Source organism: Narcine bancroftii, chromosome 1 (genome assembly GCF_036971445.1).
Source record: "Narcine bancroftii isolate sNarBan1 chromosome 1, sNarBan1.hap1, whole genome shotgun sequence".
NCBI classification, from domain to species: domain Eukaryota; kingdom Metazoa; phylum Chordata; class Chondrichthyes; order Torpediniformes; family Narcinidae; genus Narcine; species Narcine bancroftii.
In genome coordinates this window covers 378,817,465-378,836,069 of record NC_091469.1, presented here as the reverse complement: position 1 = coordinate 378,836,069, position 18,605 = coordinate 378,817,465, and positions in this window count along the sequence as shown.

The window sequence follows — 18,605 nt, the reverse complement described above, 5'->3', positions numbered from 1 at the left end:
GAGTAAAAGTGCGCAACCGTGCATGCGCGACTCCTCGCGCATGCGCGATGCGAATGAAAAAAAACACACTGACGGGAGGGGGGACCAGCTGGGGAGTCGATCTCCACAGCTGGCAACGACAGCTGCAGAACACCTGCAGCAAGAAGAGACCACAGAAGACAATAGAAACAAGAAAGAAGAGGAGGAAAGGGCACCAAAGAAACAACAGATGGCCAACCCAGAGGAAGAAGAAGAGGAAGAGGAAGAGTACAGTGAAATAGAAGAAGAAAAGAAAGGCAAGATAAAGGATATACTTTCTCTTATTAAAGGATACATGGAGTCATTTAAAGAATGGCAAACACAGGAATTTAAAGATTTAAGAAAAAGAATAAACAACACAGAAGAGAAAATGAATAAAATAGAGATGACCTTAACAGAAATGGGAAAGAAAATGGACAAGATGGAAGAGCGGGCAGTAGCAGCAGAAATGGAGGTAGAAGACTTAAAAAAGAAATTGGAGGAATCTAATAAAAAAACTAAAGAGACACAAGAACTACTAGCTCAAAAAATAGATACAATGGAAAACCATAACAGAAGAAATAACATAAAGATAGTGGGCCTTAAGGAAGATGAAGAAGGCAAGAATATGAGGGAGTTTATAAAAGAGTGGATCCCTAAGACCCTAGGATGTCCAGAACTACAGCAAGAAATGGAAATAGAAAGGGCACATAGAGTATGGGCCTCTAAACCACAACCACAACAAAAACCAAGATCTATTGTAGTAAAATTCCTAAGATATACTACAAGAGAAAAGGTACTGGAGAAGACAATGGAAAAAGTAAGAGAGGGCAACAAACCACTGGAGTATAAAGGGCAAAAAATCTTCATTTATCCAGATATAAGTTTTGAACTCCTAAAGAAGAGAAAAGAGTTCAATACAGCAAAGGCGATTTTATGGAAGAAAGGGTATAAATTTATACTAAAGCATCCAGCGGTATTGAAAATATTTATTCCAGGACAACAAAACAGACTATTCTCGGATCCAGAAGAAGCACGAAAATTTGCAGAACAATTACAAAAATAGACTGAGGGAGGAAGACGGGTAATGAGAGCTAAAATGATCACGATTGATATGTATGTGGGTAAAGACAAAAATAGACTGAGGGATGAAGACGGGTAATGAGAGTAAAAATGATCACGATTGATATGTATGCAGGTAAAGAGATATAAGAATGAATAGAGATAATGTGCATACGTGAATGTATCTGTACTTAGAGGAAAATATAGATAGTATAGACAAGAATTAATAAGGGAAGGTAATGGAATAGAGAGAATAAGGAGGGAATTAAAAGAGTGACCTTTGTGACATATGAAAAGTGAAATCTTTTCTGGGGGGGCGGGGTGGGGGGAAATAGCGGTCACTGCAAAATCAGTTGACGCTTGCGAGTGGATTCGCAAATCCAAATGGAGAGGGGAGATGTGCTTGTCCGACAAGGGATAAAGGACAACTCAGGAGGGGAAGGGGAGATTGGTGATAAAGAAGATAGAAATAGGAGAATAAGGAAAATGTTGGATGTTGTAGGAATGTTGTCTTATAAAGAGTTGAAAATAAGAAAACAGAAATGGAAAAGGAGGAAAGGTAATGATGGAAAAACGGAAAGAGAAGATAAACAAAATATAAAAGGGCTACGCTGAACTATATGACTTTAAATAGTAAGGGAATACATAACCAAATTAAAAGGAAGAAACTACTAAATTTAAATGAATAAATGTATTCCATTAGAAAAAATAACATATAGGTTAAGAAATAATATTGAAATATTCGAACAAGTATAGGAGCCTTACATTAAATACAATAGCGAAAACCTACCGGGGACAAACATTACCTAAGTTGATGGAAGGAGAAGGAAAGAAAAGAATGGACTCAGTAGAATTTCTGGTGTATTTTGTTGAATGACAACATTGTCTGACTGGCTTAATGCAACCTAGATTGTATACCTAAAATGGATGAGAGGGGGGAGTGGGGGGGGTGGCTTGGGAGAAGGTGGGGGGGGGGAGAAAAAGTCACTGTATATGTGTGAAAAAGAAATAGTGTATATCATGGCTAATGTGATTTATGGTGTGAAAAATAAAAAATTTTAAAAAAAAGTGCTGTAGAAACTTAGCAGGCCACACACCATCCATACAAAGTAAAAGGCAATCAATGTTTTGGGCCTGAGCCTTTTGTCGGGGATCAGATTCCTGATTTCTCTTTGATTCCTGATTTCTCTTTGCTATCTTAATGAAGGGCTCAAGTCTGAAATGTCGGTTAAGTATCCTTTACCTTTGCTACATAAAGGGCACTGTTTGACCTGCTGAGTTTCTCTAGCATTCTGTGTTTTAACTTCAATCATGGTGTGTCTACAGATTTTCGTGATTTATTCCTGATTTCTCTTTTTCTGTCTTGGCAATATTATGGTAATTTAATGTATACTTTTGCAGTTGGTGTATCTCTTGTACCCGTGTGGCTGCAACAAGTCAGAATTTCAGTACATCTGTACATTGTACTTATGTATATGAATATAAATTCTTATTTTCTTGTTCAATTCATTACTTTGGTGAGCTCTCCTCTGTTTTCTAAGATTAGCTTGGTAAACAATACTTATCAAACATAAAATTCATTTTATTACCTTTTATGATTTTTAAAAAATAATGAAACATGGCAGTTTGGGAAGGCATTAACAAATACTACATTGTGTGATGACTTTGTTTAATGGGTTTATTGTATTGTATATGTTGAATGTTTAATGGGTTTGGAGGGGGATGGGAAGGAGGGAGGGAAGGGAGGGGGGAAAAAAAGGGAAAAAATGACACTGTGTATATTCAAGAGGGAAATGTTTGTGTGTATTTTAGTTAATATGGTTCAAAGTGTGAAAAATAAAATTAAAAAAAAACCAAACAAATACTACAACAGGTGTAACAGAGATCCCTCCATCAGGCGGCGGAGACAAGTCGCCAGGAAGGATGCGTGGCGGTGCAGGTGAGTTTGGATGAGTACACGGTCACAGAGCTGGAAAGTAGAGGGGAGTAGAAAGTAGAGTGAGGCAAGACCAACCCATAGAAAGCTGCTGGACCAGATAACATTCCCGGCAGAGTGCTCAGGGGATGTCCATCTCAGCTAGTAAATGTACACACCGACATCTTTAAAATCTCCAAAGCTGCCACCATTGTCCCCAAAGAAGTTGTCTGTGTCCTGCCTCATTGACTATCACCCTGTTGCACTCACATCCATCGTCATGAAGTGCTTTGAGACACTCATCATGGGGCACATCAAGCTCCTGTTGCCCCTGTCAGTGGACCCCCTGCAGTTCGCATATAGATCCACCATTCTACGGATGATGCCATCGCCACTGCCCTCCATCTAGCCCTCACCCATCTGGAAAATAAGTACTCATATGTTTGAATACTGTTTATTGACTTCAATTTGGCACTCAACACAATCATACCTCAGTACCAGATAAGGAAGTTGGGCCTGCTGGGTCTAAACACCTCCCTCTGCAATTGTATCCTCGACTTCCTGTCGGGGAGACCTCAAGCAGTCTGGATTGGAAACGGCACTTCCAAGACCATCACACTGAGCACGGGGGGCCCCCAGAGCTGTGTGCTTAGTCCACTGATGTTCAGCTGCTAAACACAGCTCAAACCACATCATCAAGCTCACTCACAACACGACCGTGGTGGGCCTTATTAGTAAGAATGAGGAGTCTGCGTATAGAGATGAGGTGCAGTCGCTAACAGACTGCCACAGAGCCAACAACCTGTATCTGAATGTTAATAAAACAAAAGAGATGGTTGTCAACTTCAGAACAGCCTGGGGGACCATGCTCCACAGACCATTGACAGCCCCACGTTGAGGTCGTCAAGAGTATCAAGTTCCTTAGAGTGCACTTGGCAGAGAATTGCACCTGGTCCCTTAAAACCAGCTCCATAGCCAAGAAAGTCCAGCAGTGCCTCTCCTTCCTGCAAAGGCTGAGGAAAGTTCATCTCCCACCCTCCATCTTCACTACATTCTACAGAGGATGTATTGAGAGAATCCTGTCCAAATGCATCACCGCCTGGTTTGAAAGCTGTACCTACTCAGACTGCAAGACCCTGCAGAGTATAGTGAAGTCAGCAGAGAAAATCATTGGGGGCTCCCTTCCCACCAGGAAGGACATTTACAACACTCAATGTAGGCGAAAGGCAATAAACATTGTGAAGGACTCCACACACCCTTCATGTATACTGTTCACCTTCTGCCATCTGGTAGGAGGTACTGTAGCACTTGGGCCCTTACGTCCAGATTGGGCAACAGTTTTTTTTTCCCTCAAGTTATCAGGCTCCTGAATTCCCAGAACAAATGTGGATAGAGTACCATGGACTTTTACTGTATACATTTTAATATTTTATTAACTTTTATTCTAACTTATATTCTTATTGTAAATACGCTCCGTAGTCCTGGAGAAATAATCTCATCTTTACCATGTGACCATGGTATGAACGATAAATAAAGGTGACTTGACTAGAGTTGACTTGATCATGGAGAGAGACCCCCGTCAAAAGGAGGCGGACCTCAAAGAGACGTCGCAGTGGAGCAGCAAAAGAGAGGCAAACATAGAAGAAGGGCTCAAGCTTGAAACACTGCTTATATATCTTTAACCCCCCCCTCCATGGGTACTGTGAGGCCAGCTGAGTTCCTCCAGCATTTTTGTGCTTTCATGCTGGAGGAAATTACCAAAACCTGATGAGGGATTTGGGCCCAAAATGTTGACTGCTGTATCTACTGCTCCAGTTTTACAGCATCTGCTGCCTTTCTTATTTGCCATCAGGGAGTGTCATTCAACACACCACACCCACCAACCCTCCCCCCAGTCTAATCTATACATTTCAATTGTATTTAATCTGTTTTTCAGTTTCACTTAAAGGACCTTGGATATAGGTCATTCAAGGTCAACCCAATATATCTACTATCAGATCAAGGATTCTGTCATCAGATGCCTAAGCACTGGAGTTGTCCACATCCTAAATCTAAGGCAGGGGTCTCCAAAGTGGTCGATATCGACCCATGGGGGTGATGGGACTATTCAAGGGGTTGTTAAATGCCTGGGGATCAAAGGGGGGGTTAATAAATGCTTGAGGGGGGGGGGTCGATTGAACTTTTGGGGTCGAAAACAGACATTCGTATATAAGAAATAAAAATGCCTCAAATACAACTTGCAGAAGCATTAATATATAATTAGTTTTTATTGTTTATTTATTTTATATTATGTTTATTGAAACATAATGATAATAATAGTTAAAATAATTTATTAGTAGTTGGAATCACGGACACTGGACTGTTCTAATTCCTGTTTCCTCATGGTTGAATTGACTTGGATTTTATTTACTCATATGCTCTATGTTTTTTTGAGTACTCTATAAATGTATTAACTATATTATTCATCATAAGCACTGTAGTCTTGTAACATTTTAAAACATTTAAGCTAAGCCTTAGCTTTATTTTCATTACATAATGAAAATCTGGGTTGTGGCAATGCTAGGCTGAGTATCCTGGCCTCGTTATTTCCTGTCCAAAGATGCCAACTGGTCCAGAGACAGCCAGTGCATACTCAACACCCATAACTATCAGAGTGGTGTCAGTGAACTGATAGCTATGCAGCATATTCATTTATCATGCTGCATTTCCACTTATTTCGGTAAATTTGAACACTTTTATGCTGAATTCCAACATTATAATCAATATTTTGTACATTTCTCATGATTTTCATAATGTAGGTAAACAATTTTTCCTCTTTGATTCCCTATATTTCATGAGAGATATTTACAGGGAGCAGGGTATAGAGAACAACAGTCCCGTAGGCCTTGGTATGCAGTTTCCCTCACTAATGCATATGGAAAGTGCACATCTACTTAATGATCATTTTTATTATTTATTTATCGATCTATTTATTTATTTGTGCGTGCCTGGGGGTCAATGAGGGATTAAGGATTCCATGAAGGGGTCGATGGTCTAAAGGTTTGGGGGGGCCCTGATCTAAGGTATGGAGGCCATTACGAGAAACAATAAATTAATGTCATTAAGATTGAATGTTGACCATGGCTTGATCAAATGCTTCATACATCCTGTACATTGAGTCAGTTGTTGAGATTGTCAGTGATGCAAACCAAGGATTCTAAGTAGATCCCAGCACAGGAAAACATCTGGAGGAATCTGGTAGGCAGCAAAATTGCCTTGCATTTGAATCGTTTCAAATGTGAGATTAGAAAATCAGACTATACAAACAGTCAAAGACCTCTTGCCCACTTACTACTGTGGACTCAACTCTGAATGCAAAATGAAATATTATCCAGGAAATCGACCACACCAATAGTTACATTACAAGGCGATGCAGTTAACAAAATCAATGGATTTGATAGGTCGACAGAAAGTCTTCCCTCTGGTGGGAGAGTCCAGAATGTGGTATATCGTTAAAATGAGAGAGGCTGCTTTCTTCAGACACTGACTGTTATAGATTTCGTCGATGGAGTGAAGACTAGTGCTCATGATATCGCAGGCCAAGTTAACAACCCTCTGGAGTATTTTCTTGTCCTGAGCATAGGCACCTCCATACCAGGCAGTGATACAACCGGCCAGAATTCTCTCAAAGGTACAATGTAGAAGCTTTCGAGAGAGCTTTTGGTGATGTACCAAATCTCCTTAAACACCTCACAAAGTATAGCCGCTGGCAAGGCATCTTCATAATTGCATTGACTTGGAGACTCCAGGGTAGAGCCTTAGAGATATTGACACCAAGAAAGTTGAAGTTCTTCACCCTCTCCAATGCTGACCCCTCAATGAGGACTGGTTTGTGTTCTCCTGATTTCCTCTTAAAGTCCACAATCATTTCCTTGGTTTTGTTAATGTTGAATGCAAGGTTGTTGATGTGACATCAACTGATCTATCTCCCCCTGTACGCTTCCTCATTGCCATTTGTGATTCTGCAAACAACCATGGTGTCATTGGTAAATTTGTAGATGGCATTTGAATTGTGCCTAGACACAGTCATGGATGTAGAGTGAGTAGTGCAGTGGGCTAAGCACTCATCCTTGAGGTGCAACTATGTTGATTGACAGTGAGGAGGAGGCAGGCAATATTAACAAAACAAAGGTAGATATATGGAGAACAGCACAGGTAAAACTGAATGGCAGGACACATTCAAGCAATCTATCAAGTGAAATTTCCAAAACTGAGATTTATAATTCTTTACAAAGAAAAGAATGAAAAGAATATAGCTAATGAGTCCGTATCCCTCTTAAGTGTGCTGTGGCCACCATTGACAATGGCTAGTTTAAAGAAACAGATAAGTGGGAAAGATGGGCTATGTTCATTTTGAAACTCCTTAAAATTCACCTACCATTTTGGCTACCTATCTTAATATCTCCAAATGTTTCTGTCACTCTTGGAACACATCTTGAGAATGTAAAAGAGTTTATTGTCATATGCAGGAGTACAGTGTACAGATACACTGTAACTCTTACTTGTTGCGGCCACACAGCATATAAGATACACCAACCACCATGGTATAAATTAAATCATCCTAAAATAGACGAGACTGAAAAATTATAATAAACACAAAGGATAGATAAATAAATATTCAGCTGTAATTAGTGCAAAAATTATGATGTTTCAATAGAACAGATAGATCTTTTAGTAGTCCCAGAGTAGTTTATGGTTATAGGGCGGTATGGGGAGGTTCAAGAGTCTGATAGCTGTCAGAAGAATAATTATTCTTAAACCTGGAGGTGCCAGCCTTCAGTTCTCTGTACCTTTTGTCTGAAGATAGAAGAGAAAACAGATTGTGACCAGGGTGATGAGGATCCTTTATGATGTTGGCTACTTTCTTGAGGTGATGTCTTACATAGATGTCACAAAGAGCACAAGGTCAGTGCCCATGATGGACTTGGTTTGCTACTTCCAGTAGTCTTCTGCATTCCTGGGTCCTCAAGTTTCCAAACCAGGCAATAAACAAGTCAGTGAACATTCCTCAGTGCACCTGTAGAGATTTGATGGAGCATTTGGCGATATGCCAAATCTCTTTATACTTCTTAGAAAGTAGATGTGTTGATGTGACTTCTTCATGGCTGCCTTGATATGGTGATTCCAGGAAAGGTCTTCTGATACGTGGACTCCCAGGAACTTAAAGTTACTAAACCTCTCTACCACCATCCTACAAATGAAGATGTGTCTTTTTAGTGTCCACAATAAGCTCCTTGGTCTCACAGAGTAAGATTGTTGTTCTGACCCTGCCCAACCCAGTTTTATTACATTATAAATGGTGGGTTCATGCAAGTTTTTTCTATAACTAGAAATTATTAAAGTGATATCTCTTCCTTTCTTGGGGCTCTCTTTCAGGGTGCCTTGTACACCCTACCCATTCTTCGTTTCAGTCCACACACTCATAATTTACTAATTTATGCTTCATCAGGAAGCATCATTGGAAAATTCATCTATAACCCACCCAGCCACAAGTGATGACAAACTTTGTATTCAGTCCCTTTTGTAGTTCAAGTGAATATCCAGTATCTTGGAACATAACCCTTTTTTGCTTGCTCGAAGAGAACAAAGAACCCAAGGTGTGTGAGATTTCTGCCAGCGAACGTGAATGTCGGTCAAAGACTGATTGGTGCTCTGTGCCCCAACCTTATCCCATCCCGAGACTGGCTGGATGCCTCCAACCAACAAGAATACTGCTGAGACTTGGAAATGTAACCAGTTTCTGTGAAATCATTGCAAACAGAAGATTTAAAAAAAGACAGTACCATACTACAAAAGTCAGCAAAAAAAAAGGATAGCGCTTTTCTTTTTAAATGACTTTTTATTCCCATTCCTGGGCTTAAAACTGAAACCACAAAACTCTTCCAAGCACCATGTCTTAAGAGGCCATTATTTGTATGTGAAATTAAACAGCTAATGTTAGTAAGTTATTGAACTGTGGAATCCATTATAATTGAGCCCTTACAGCAGAATCATCATCATTATTCATGCCTGAATAACATTAAGTGGAATCATTGGGCTCCTGCAGTTTCCTGAACTGAAATCTCCCTGAAGTTCGAGCTGGAAATGCAGAGTCCGACCACAAGAAAAAGCTCAAATGTTCTCTGCTTGTACGAAAAGGCACAACTCCGTCCAAGCATCCAGCCATTAATGTAGCAGCAGCGAGTATCAAGATGGCCTCATAAATACCATGGCTACAAGAATTAGGGGGAGGGGATGTCAGGCCGAGTATTCTGTACACCAAAGGACAACAGTCTGGAATTCTGCTGCCACTGGATCTAGAGAAGTTGGCTACTCTGTTACAACGGTTTACTTTCCAATGTACATAAAGAAAGACATGCCCTGATTGTGTGGGTGTGAGCAATGAACTGACTATGTGTCATAAATGAAGCATAGTTTTGAAGTACAAATTTCAAAATCTTGGTGCTCACTTTCTGGCCCTGTCACGTCTCCCTCCCAACAACATAGCTAATGGCAGATTACCCATTAGGGTGACTCGGCTGAGTGAAGCCTAGGGGCCCAGAAGGGCCCAGAAGGTAAGTGGGACTGTTTGTGATTTGACCGATCGCCCAACAGGCCAATAAACACTGGCATCGCACAGAGGCCATGATGTATGGCCAATGAAAGTAGATGTTGGGGGGGGGGGGTGCAGGGGCAGTAACATCGTGCAGCCGAATTGGTGAATAAAGATCGGTGGCAACTGTTACCTTGAGAATAAATGCCATCATCACGGTAGTACCTCCGCACCATCAGAATCGGACCACAGCTGCATCCAGGAGTGGGTGCCTCTGCTGTTGTTGTTGGGATAGTGGTAGTCTCCACAGTCCTTCAGGAACCATGTGCCACCAAGTTCTGTGTTTATTGCGTCTGCTGTAAAATGGCAGGTGATTCTGGCTGGGGCTCATCGACCCAGTTGGAGATCTTACTTGCAGCCAGGGGCATTGCTAGGGGTGGAGGGGGTGGGGGGTGCAGGAGCAGAGGGAGCAATTGCTCCCCCACCTTTTCAGCCCAACAACGTCCCTGACCCTATGGCCCTCCCGCACCACATATTTTTGAACTATGATGTGAGACCACGGGGTTTGCTGCAGATGCCATGGTCTCATAGTTCAAAAATAGGCGCCACTGAATCCCTCGGCCTACACCAGAGCTCCTGACCCCCATCCGGTGAGTGTGTGCGGTACGCCAAGGGAAGGGGAATTAGCATCAGGAGCTACAGTGTAGGCCAAAGGGAGGGTTCAGACAGAGTGCCTCCAGAACTCGGAGTGAGATGTCGGGAGCTCCAATGACCAGAGCTCCTGATGCCCAAGTCCTAACTTCGAACCCTCCCTTAAGCTTACATCGGAGTTCCCAATGCCCGACTCCAAACCTTCCCCTTGGCCTACACCGGAGCTCCTGACATGCATCCAGTGTGCATGTGCGGTACACCAAGGGAAGGGGAGTTGGCATCGGGAGCTCCAGTGTGGGCCGAAGGGAGAGTTCGGCAAAGCACCTCCAGGCAGCGGAAATTCTCCTTACCCAGCGTGAAGAAGTAGCCATTGGGAAGCTTGTTCTCCGCCAGGTGGTTGTTCACGTCCAGGCTGAGATCATCCTCAAAGTTGACTGAGGTGTAGCAGCATTTCCTTTTGATGTCCTCCATGATGTGGAGCCTGCTCTCAGTGAACCGGTGGCCTGCCTTGTTGAGCAGCTTCAGGCAGTAGTCATTGAGGTTGGTGCTACCATCACTGGTCACATGGGGGATGATGTAGCCTTCGTGCACAGACGCCATGTGGGTGACTCCATGGCTACAATACACCACACAGGTTGTGCGGCCATAGGCATAGAGAGAGAGGACAGACTGGTAGGTAATGTGCATAGCAGGGATCTCGGCCATCTTCTCCCTGCTATTGGCCGGGTTGTGGGGAAGGTTGCCCATGGCATGCTCCTCGGGGAGGATCCTCATGGGCCTGTGGAAGATGTGAGCCAAGAGAGCTTCCGCCACATCCCAGTCCACCACAATGCCATGCCTCAGCGGGCTGACCAGCTTCAGTGTGGGCTCCAGCGTGGCTAAGTCTTCGGCCACAAATTTCACCTGGCAGTTGTCACCTAATATGGTGTTCATCTGCACGGGTCTGCCCACTACCGAGGGAAGCAGCATCAAGGGGAGGGGCAGCCCAGTGTCATGTAGCCGGCCTTGCAATAACCTGGACCCAAATCGATCATCACTACCTGCCTTCATGGACCTGCTGCACTGCGACAGCCTGGAGTTGGATTTCTGAGATTTGGAGGGTGGCATTGGGGTGTCCTCCTTCCTGGGTGTGTGTGCTGTTGGTTGAATTTCCATCCTATGTGATTCTGCATTAAGTGAAGCCCCGGTAAGTCGATTTATGTCAATTGTGGGTCATGATAACTCAGCAAATGAAAACTCTATCCATCTTTGTTTACATTTACACAATCACTCTTGCCCACTCTTACATAGCCAGCAACCCCCGCAAGTCCAACTGTTTTCCAGATGTTCCTTGAATAAACTGAGAGCTCCTTCCTCCATCATCTCCTCAGGTAGTGCATATCAGATTACAACCAAAAGAAGCTCTCTCCCAGATCTCCTCTTCACATTCGCTTCTAATCTTCAACATCGGTTTTCTTCTCTGGGATACTCATGCCATGAGAGAATCCTCTAAATATCCATTTCTATGGATCTACAACTTGGTTACCTACAACTGCTCCAATCCACACCCCACTACTGCCCCACTCCCACCCCCCAACCCCGGACAGCACTCGTTGTATGGACCCTTTTCCATGTGCTCTCACTCCCCCTGACTTCAGAACCTGGCTATACCTCTGCTCACAGCCGCAATCTCTCTGTTTTATCGGCTACTGCTTGTGCCCAGTGTCTGTGGGTCACAGTGTGGGGGGTGGTGTGTAACAATGTGGGAGAGGGTGCAGGGGAGCTGGGTTGCCCTGCCACCATGTTGATTGCATCAGAACCTGGTAGCCAACTACTTCCAAAGTGGAGAACCAAGTCAGGGCATCAGAACTCTCCTCCTCCTCCACCCTTTACTTATTCAATGAAGTGTGGGGACCGTGCGCTGGGTGGGGGGGGGGGGGGCAAGGTCAGGGGCAGGCTCAGCCGAGGGCCCAGGTGGTAGTAAATCTGCAACTGAATATAGCTCTGCTGTAATAGGGCAAACGCTCACATCATATCCAAGAAGCTTGATCTGATTTGAGGTGTACCTAGTTTCTGTGAACTCATTCCAACCAGAGAAGATTCAAAAGCAGTTCTTCAAAAGTCTGCAAAAAGGGAAAGTAGCTAAAAGCATTTTAAAAATCTCATTTGGTTAACTGACCTGACTCTATCCTCAAACCCAACATGGTTGAAGCATTGTTTCAATTATATAGAAAAAGTGCAGAGAACATTTACAAGGATGTTGCTAGGTCTTGAGGAATTGTATTAGAGGGAAAGATTGAATAGGTTAATATTTTATTCCCTGGAGTGTGAAAAAGTCAGGGGAGATTTGAAAGAGGTATAAAAAATGATGGGGTGGGTACATACAGTGTAAATGCAAGCAGGCTTTTTTCCACTGAGTTTGGGTGAGACATGGTTAAGAATGAAAGGTGAAATATTTAAGGCAAACTTCTTTCAGAGGGTGGTGAGAATGTGGAATAAGCTGCCAGTGGAAGTGGGGAATGCAGGTCCGATTTCAACATTTAAGATAAGATTGGATAGGTAAATAAATGGGAAGGATGTGGAAGGCTATGGTCTAGGTGCATGTTGATCTTTTCTTTGGCTTGGCTTCGCGGACAAATATTTATGGAGGGGTAAATGTCCACGTCAGCTGCAGGCTCGTTTGTGGATGACAAGTCCGATGCGGGACAGGCAGACACGGTTGCAGCGGTTGCAGGGGAAAATTGGTTGGTTGGGGTTGGGTGTTGGATTTTTCCTCCTTTGTCTTTTGTCAGTGAGGTGGGCTCTGCGGTCTTCTTCAAAGGAGGTTGCTGCCCGCTGAACTGTGAGGCGCCAAGATGCACGGTTTGAGGCGATATCAGCCCACTGGCGGTGGTGATAGGATAAGGCTAAATAACTAGAGGGCTAAGTGGACTAGATGGGCTGAAGGCCTATTTTTGTGTTGCTGTGTTCCATGGTCCTATGTACTAACACAGGAGGTATTGCAGCAAATCTCTGAACTTGCCTTAATGGCATCTCCCAATTCCACAGCCTCCCTTCCTCAGGTGGACCACAGCAGAAATTGCATCTCCAAGCTCTTATCCTGATCTCCCACACCTACACATGGGTCACTGTTCTATCCCCATCACAAGATCAGGATCCTGGAAGTTCTCACCTCTTAATACCATCAGAGATACAGCTAGAAATCTACAGACTGAATGATGGGTTCCATGATATCAACTCATATTTACAAGTAAATAAAGTCTCATTCCTTTGCCAAAACACCTTGGAGACAATGCAGAGGATATTGAACAAAATGATCTAAGTCAGTTGTTCTCAATCTTTTTTCACCCACTGACACTTGAATTATTCCTTTACTCACCACAAGCCATTTACTGTATAAAAGCACATGAACCAGCATGAGGCAGTGCAAGGACCTATGAGTTCAAGCCCTTTCTCAGGTCAAAGACAAAAACTTTGTTTTGTTTTAGTGGAAAATTTGATTTGAAAATGTTCTTTTTTTTGTTATCATGAGATCCTTCAGTAATCTAGAGAGACTAGAAAAACTGAGATTGTTCTTCCTGGAGCAGGAGGAATATGCAATAGAGATATTCAAAATTAGGAAGTTTTAGTAGAATACAAGAAGAAATTGCTTAAACTGACAGAAAAGTCCATTACCACATTAAAATTGTGGAATTTCAGTGAAAAAGGCAACAGGGATGTACTGCTGGCTTCACCCTCATCAGAACAAAACTAAGATATGCAAGAGATTTTAATCCTACCTGTTCTGCAGAAGTTGACCAAAAAGGTACGATTGAGATATGGAGGACCCTCCAGAATGAGCAGCATGGTGAGGCAGCCAGTAGAGTTGCTGTCTCATAGCTCCAGTGACCCCGTTTCAGTCCTGAACTCTGACACTACAGGATGTGGAGTTTCTCCCCTGTAACTGCAGCCGTTTCCTCTACGTGCTGCCTGATTCATTTGGCAGGTAGACTGGCCATAAGAACAGGCTCTTGAACTTGCCCTTAATCATGGACTCCTTCAACACCACAAAAGGACTATCTGAACTATTATTGAGGCATGGCTTTATTGCACAACGATAACTGTGAGTATTTGTTCTCTATTTTTTGTATTTATGTCTCTTCTGAATTTAATTTAATGTCTACTTTTGCAGTTAAAAAAAAAATCTCTGTACCTATTCAGCTTATGCAGGTTTGAATTTCAGTGCATATGTTATTTATATAATGTATATGACAGTAGACAACAGACTCGCCAAGGCAAATAGCGCCTTTGGAAGACTACACAAAAGAGTCTGGAAAAACAACCAACTGAAAAACCTCACAAAGATAAGCGTATACAGAGCCGTTGTCATACCCACACTCCTGTTCGGCTCCGAATCATGGGTCCTCTACCGGCACCACCTATGGCTCCTAGAACGCTTTCACCAGCGTTGTCTCCGCTCCATCCTCAACATCCATTGGAGCGCTCACACCCCTAACGTCGAGGTACTCGAGATGGCAGAGGTCGACAGCATCGAGTCCACGCTGCTGAAGATCCAGCTGCGCTGGATGGGTCACGTCTCCAGAATGGAGGACCATCGCCTTCCCAAGATCGTATTATATGGCGAGCTCTCCACTGGCCACCGTGACAGAGGTGCACCAAAGAAAAGGTACAAGGACTGCCTAAAGAAATCTCTTGGTGCCTGCCACATTGACCACCGCCAGTGGGCTGATAACGCCTCAAACCGTGCATCTTGGCGCCTCACAGTTTGGCGGGCAGCAGCCTCCTTTGAAGAAGACCGCAGAGCCCACCTCACTGACAAAAGGCAAAGGAGGAAAAACCCAACACCCAACCCCAACCAACCAATTTTCCCTTGCAACCGCTGCAATCGTGTCTGCCTGTCCCGCATCGGACTGGTCAGCCACAAACGAGCCTGCAGCTGACGTGGACTTTTTACCCCCTCCATAAATCTTCGTCCGCGAAGCCAAGCCAAAGAAGAAGAAAAGAAAAAAAAATGACAGTAAACTCATTATATCTATAAATGTATATACATATATAAATGTACATAAATAAATGTAGAGAAATATAAATTGGCTGTTATAATGTTAGAGAGCTTCAGTCATGGCTTTTAACAGGGAATTGGATCAGAATCTCACAGAGAGAAAACAGTAGTACAACAAAGATAGAGACTGAGACCATCTGCATTACTTTTGCCAGCAAAGATTCAAAGAGCTAAATGGCCTCCCTCTGTGCTGTTGGTGTTCTGTAAATGTGAGCTGCCTAGACGTCAAAATCAGTTCTCAGCTCTCCGCTAACTGGAACAGGCCTAATACCAATTAGCGTTGGTTAGCTTCAGTGGATGTAGGTGTGCAAGTGTGATGAGCTACAATGTTAAAAAAAATTCCAGAGCCTAGAAATCTGAAATAAAAACAGATATTGGGCAACACAGTTAGTACATCAGTTATTACATATTACAGCACCAATGACCAGGGTACAAATCAGCACTGTGTTCAAGGAGTTTGTACGCTTAATTCCACCCTTCAAAACACATGGAGTTGTTTTTTAATTGGGGGGGTTTTGGCGGCGTGGGTTCATGGACCAGAAGGGCCCGTTATTGTTCTGTATGTCTAATTATTTTTTAAATTAAATTTTAAAAAGTTGGAAAAATTCAACAGATCAAGCAGCATCTGTGGAAAGAGAAAAAGTCAATGTTTCAACGCCAATACCCTCTGTCAATTATGCAGCATTTCCAGCACCTTCTGATTTTATCATCTCTCCAAATGCAAATTACAAAGTTGCATTATTAAAAAAAAACTCTTCTCATATCATCATTAAATCTTGTGTCCTTGGTGCTCTTGAGAGTAATTTTTATCTACTCAAAGAGAGCTTTTGGCACATTGACCTTCATAAATCAAAGCATTGATATAGGAGTTGGGATGTTATGGTGAAGTTGTAAAAATTTGGAGTATTGTGCATAGATGAGCGCAGGGCACCAATATCAGAGAGAACACCCCTGTTGAGAAGGAGAAGCAGAGGAAACAACCCTAAGGACAGTGACCATAGTGGCGGACCAGCAAGAGGCTCTGCAGCTGAAGGGGACACACACCAGCAGCGAGCTGTTGGCAAATTGTGGATAAGGAACCCACACAGGCGATTGGCTCATGGGTACCAGGTATCAAAATTGAGAGGATGCTGAAGCCAAGGTGGGCTCCTGAAGGGCCCTGGTTGCTGAAGACATCCTCATCATTTCGGAGGTTTGGATCTGGGTTTGGGTTGACAATGGTTTGAAAGGAACTGGAGTTTTGTACAGCTGTAGAGGCTGCGGAAGCACTGGCGGCATAACCATGGACACTCAGTGACTCTGGGAAGACTCTCTTTTGCTTCTCTTTCTCTGCCTCCACCTCTGATCCTCTAATTATCACAATGACAATATTACTCTTCCGTTTTATTACATGACAACAAATAGTATCAGATCTGATCTAACCACAGGAAAGATATCAATAAGATTGAAAGAGCGCAGAGGAGATTTACAAGGATGTTGCTTGGGCTTGAAGAACTGAGTTACAGGGAAAGATTAGCGGTAAAACAGAAAGTCTGCAGGCATCATGATTGAAGTAAAAACACAATGCTGGAGAAACTGAGCAAGCCGAACAGAATACTTTATATAGCAAAGATAAAGATTTGTAACCAATGTTTTGGACTTGAGCCCTTCATCAAGGAGTGAACAAAATATGGCCAGGTGCCCAAACAAATTGGTGGGGAGAGGAACACAGTCCTACAGGCAAGAGGTAATAGGTGGATAAGGGAGTAAGGGCACACCAGCAAACAAGGGGAGGGGGTTAGTTCTGTGAATGAAGGAAGAGAGTGGAGAGCTGAAATCAGAGGAACAGGGAAGAGAGGGAGAATGGGGAATAGGCTAGCAGAAACCGAGACAGAGGTGCACCAAAGAAGAGGTACAAGGACTGCCTAAAGAAATCTCTTTGTGCCTGCCACATTGACCACCGCCAGTGGGCTGATATCGCCTCAAACCGTGCATCTTGGCACCTCACAGTTCGGCGGGCAGCAACCTCCTTTGAAAAAGACCACAGAGCCCACCTCACTGACAAAAGACAAAGGAGGAAAAACCCAACACCCAACCCCAACCAACCAATTTTCCCTTGAAACTGCTGCAACCGTGTCTGCCTGTCCCACATCGGACTTGTCAGCCACAAACGAACCTGCAGCTGACGTGGACATTACCTCTCCATTAATCTTCGTCCGCGAAGCCAAGCCAAAGAAAAAAGAAAAAAAGCAGAAACAGAGAAGTCAATGTTAAGTTGGAGAATGCCCAGATGGAAAATTAGGCGTTGCTCCTCCAAATTTCAGATGGTGTGGGTTTGACAGTACGAAGCCATGGGCAGATATGTCAGTGCAGGAGTAAGGCACAAAATTGAAATGGTTGGCCACTGGGAGATCCCTGTCACTTATGCAAAGGTGCTCAGCAAAGAGATCTCCCAGTCTGTGTCCATTCTCTCCGAGGTAGAGGAGGCCACAACGGTAGCACTGGACGTGGTAAATGACTCCCATGGATACACAAGTGAACAGTTGCTTCACTTGAAAGGAGTGTTTGGGGCCCCAAATAGTGGTGAGGGAGGAGGTGTGGGCACAAACCTGGCACTTCCTGTGGCTGCAGGGAAGGTGCCAAGGGGGCAATTAATGGTTAGGGATAAGTGGACGAGGGAGCTATTGAGGGAGCATTCCCTACGGAAGGTGGGAAGGGGAAGATGTGTCTGGTGATGGAATCATGTTGTAGGTGACGGAAATTGTGGCAGATAATTTGCTGGATGCAGAGGCTGGTGGTGTGGTAGGTGAGAACAAGGGGAATCCTATTTTTGTTGCATCTGGGGGCAGATGTGCGGGAAATGGAGGTGATGTGGGTAAGAGCTGAGTTGATGGTTGTGGAGAAGGAGCCATGTTTTAGGAAGGAGGAAGTCATGTCAGATCATGGAGTCCAGATTCTTTGCTGGTCTCTGCTTCCAGCTCCACACTTATTTCCCTCAGCCTTACCCATCAGCTACTTGAGGGATGCTTTTATTAAAAATGCGACTTAAACAGGTTACAAAAAGACCCAAGATATAGGAGCAAATGTAAGCTATTTATTATGCTCTGCCACTCAAGAGGACCTTGGCAAATATTCAACCTCAAACATAGTTTCCTTGCCCTTTCCCTATGTTGAAGGTAATCAATGACTGACTCTCTGAAGCCCTCCTCCAGGAGAGAGAATTCTAACAATTCAGAGAAGAAATTCCTCCAATTTCAGTCTTCAATGACCTATCTATTTTTTGGAGGGCTAATACTTCTGTGAACAACACTTTCTCAGCTCTACATTGAAGTGGCAGGCAAAAATTTAAAATACAACACTGGCAGGGGATTTGAACCCAACACCTTCTCACA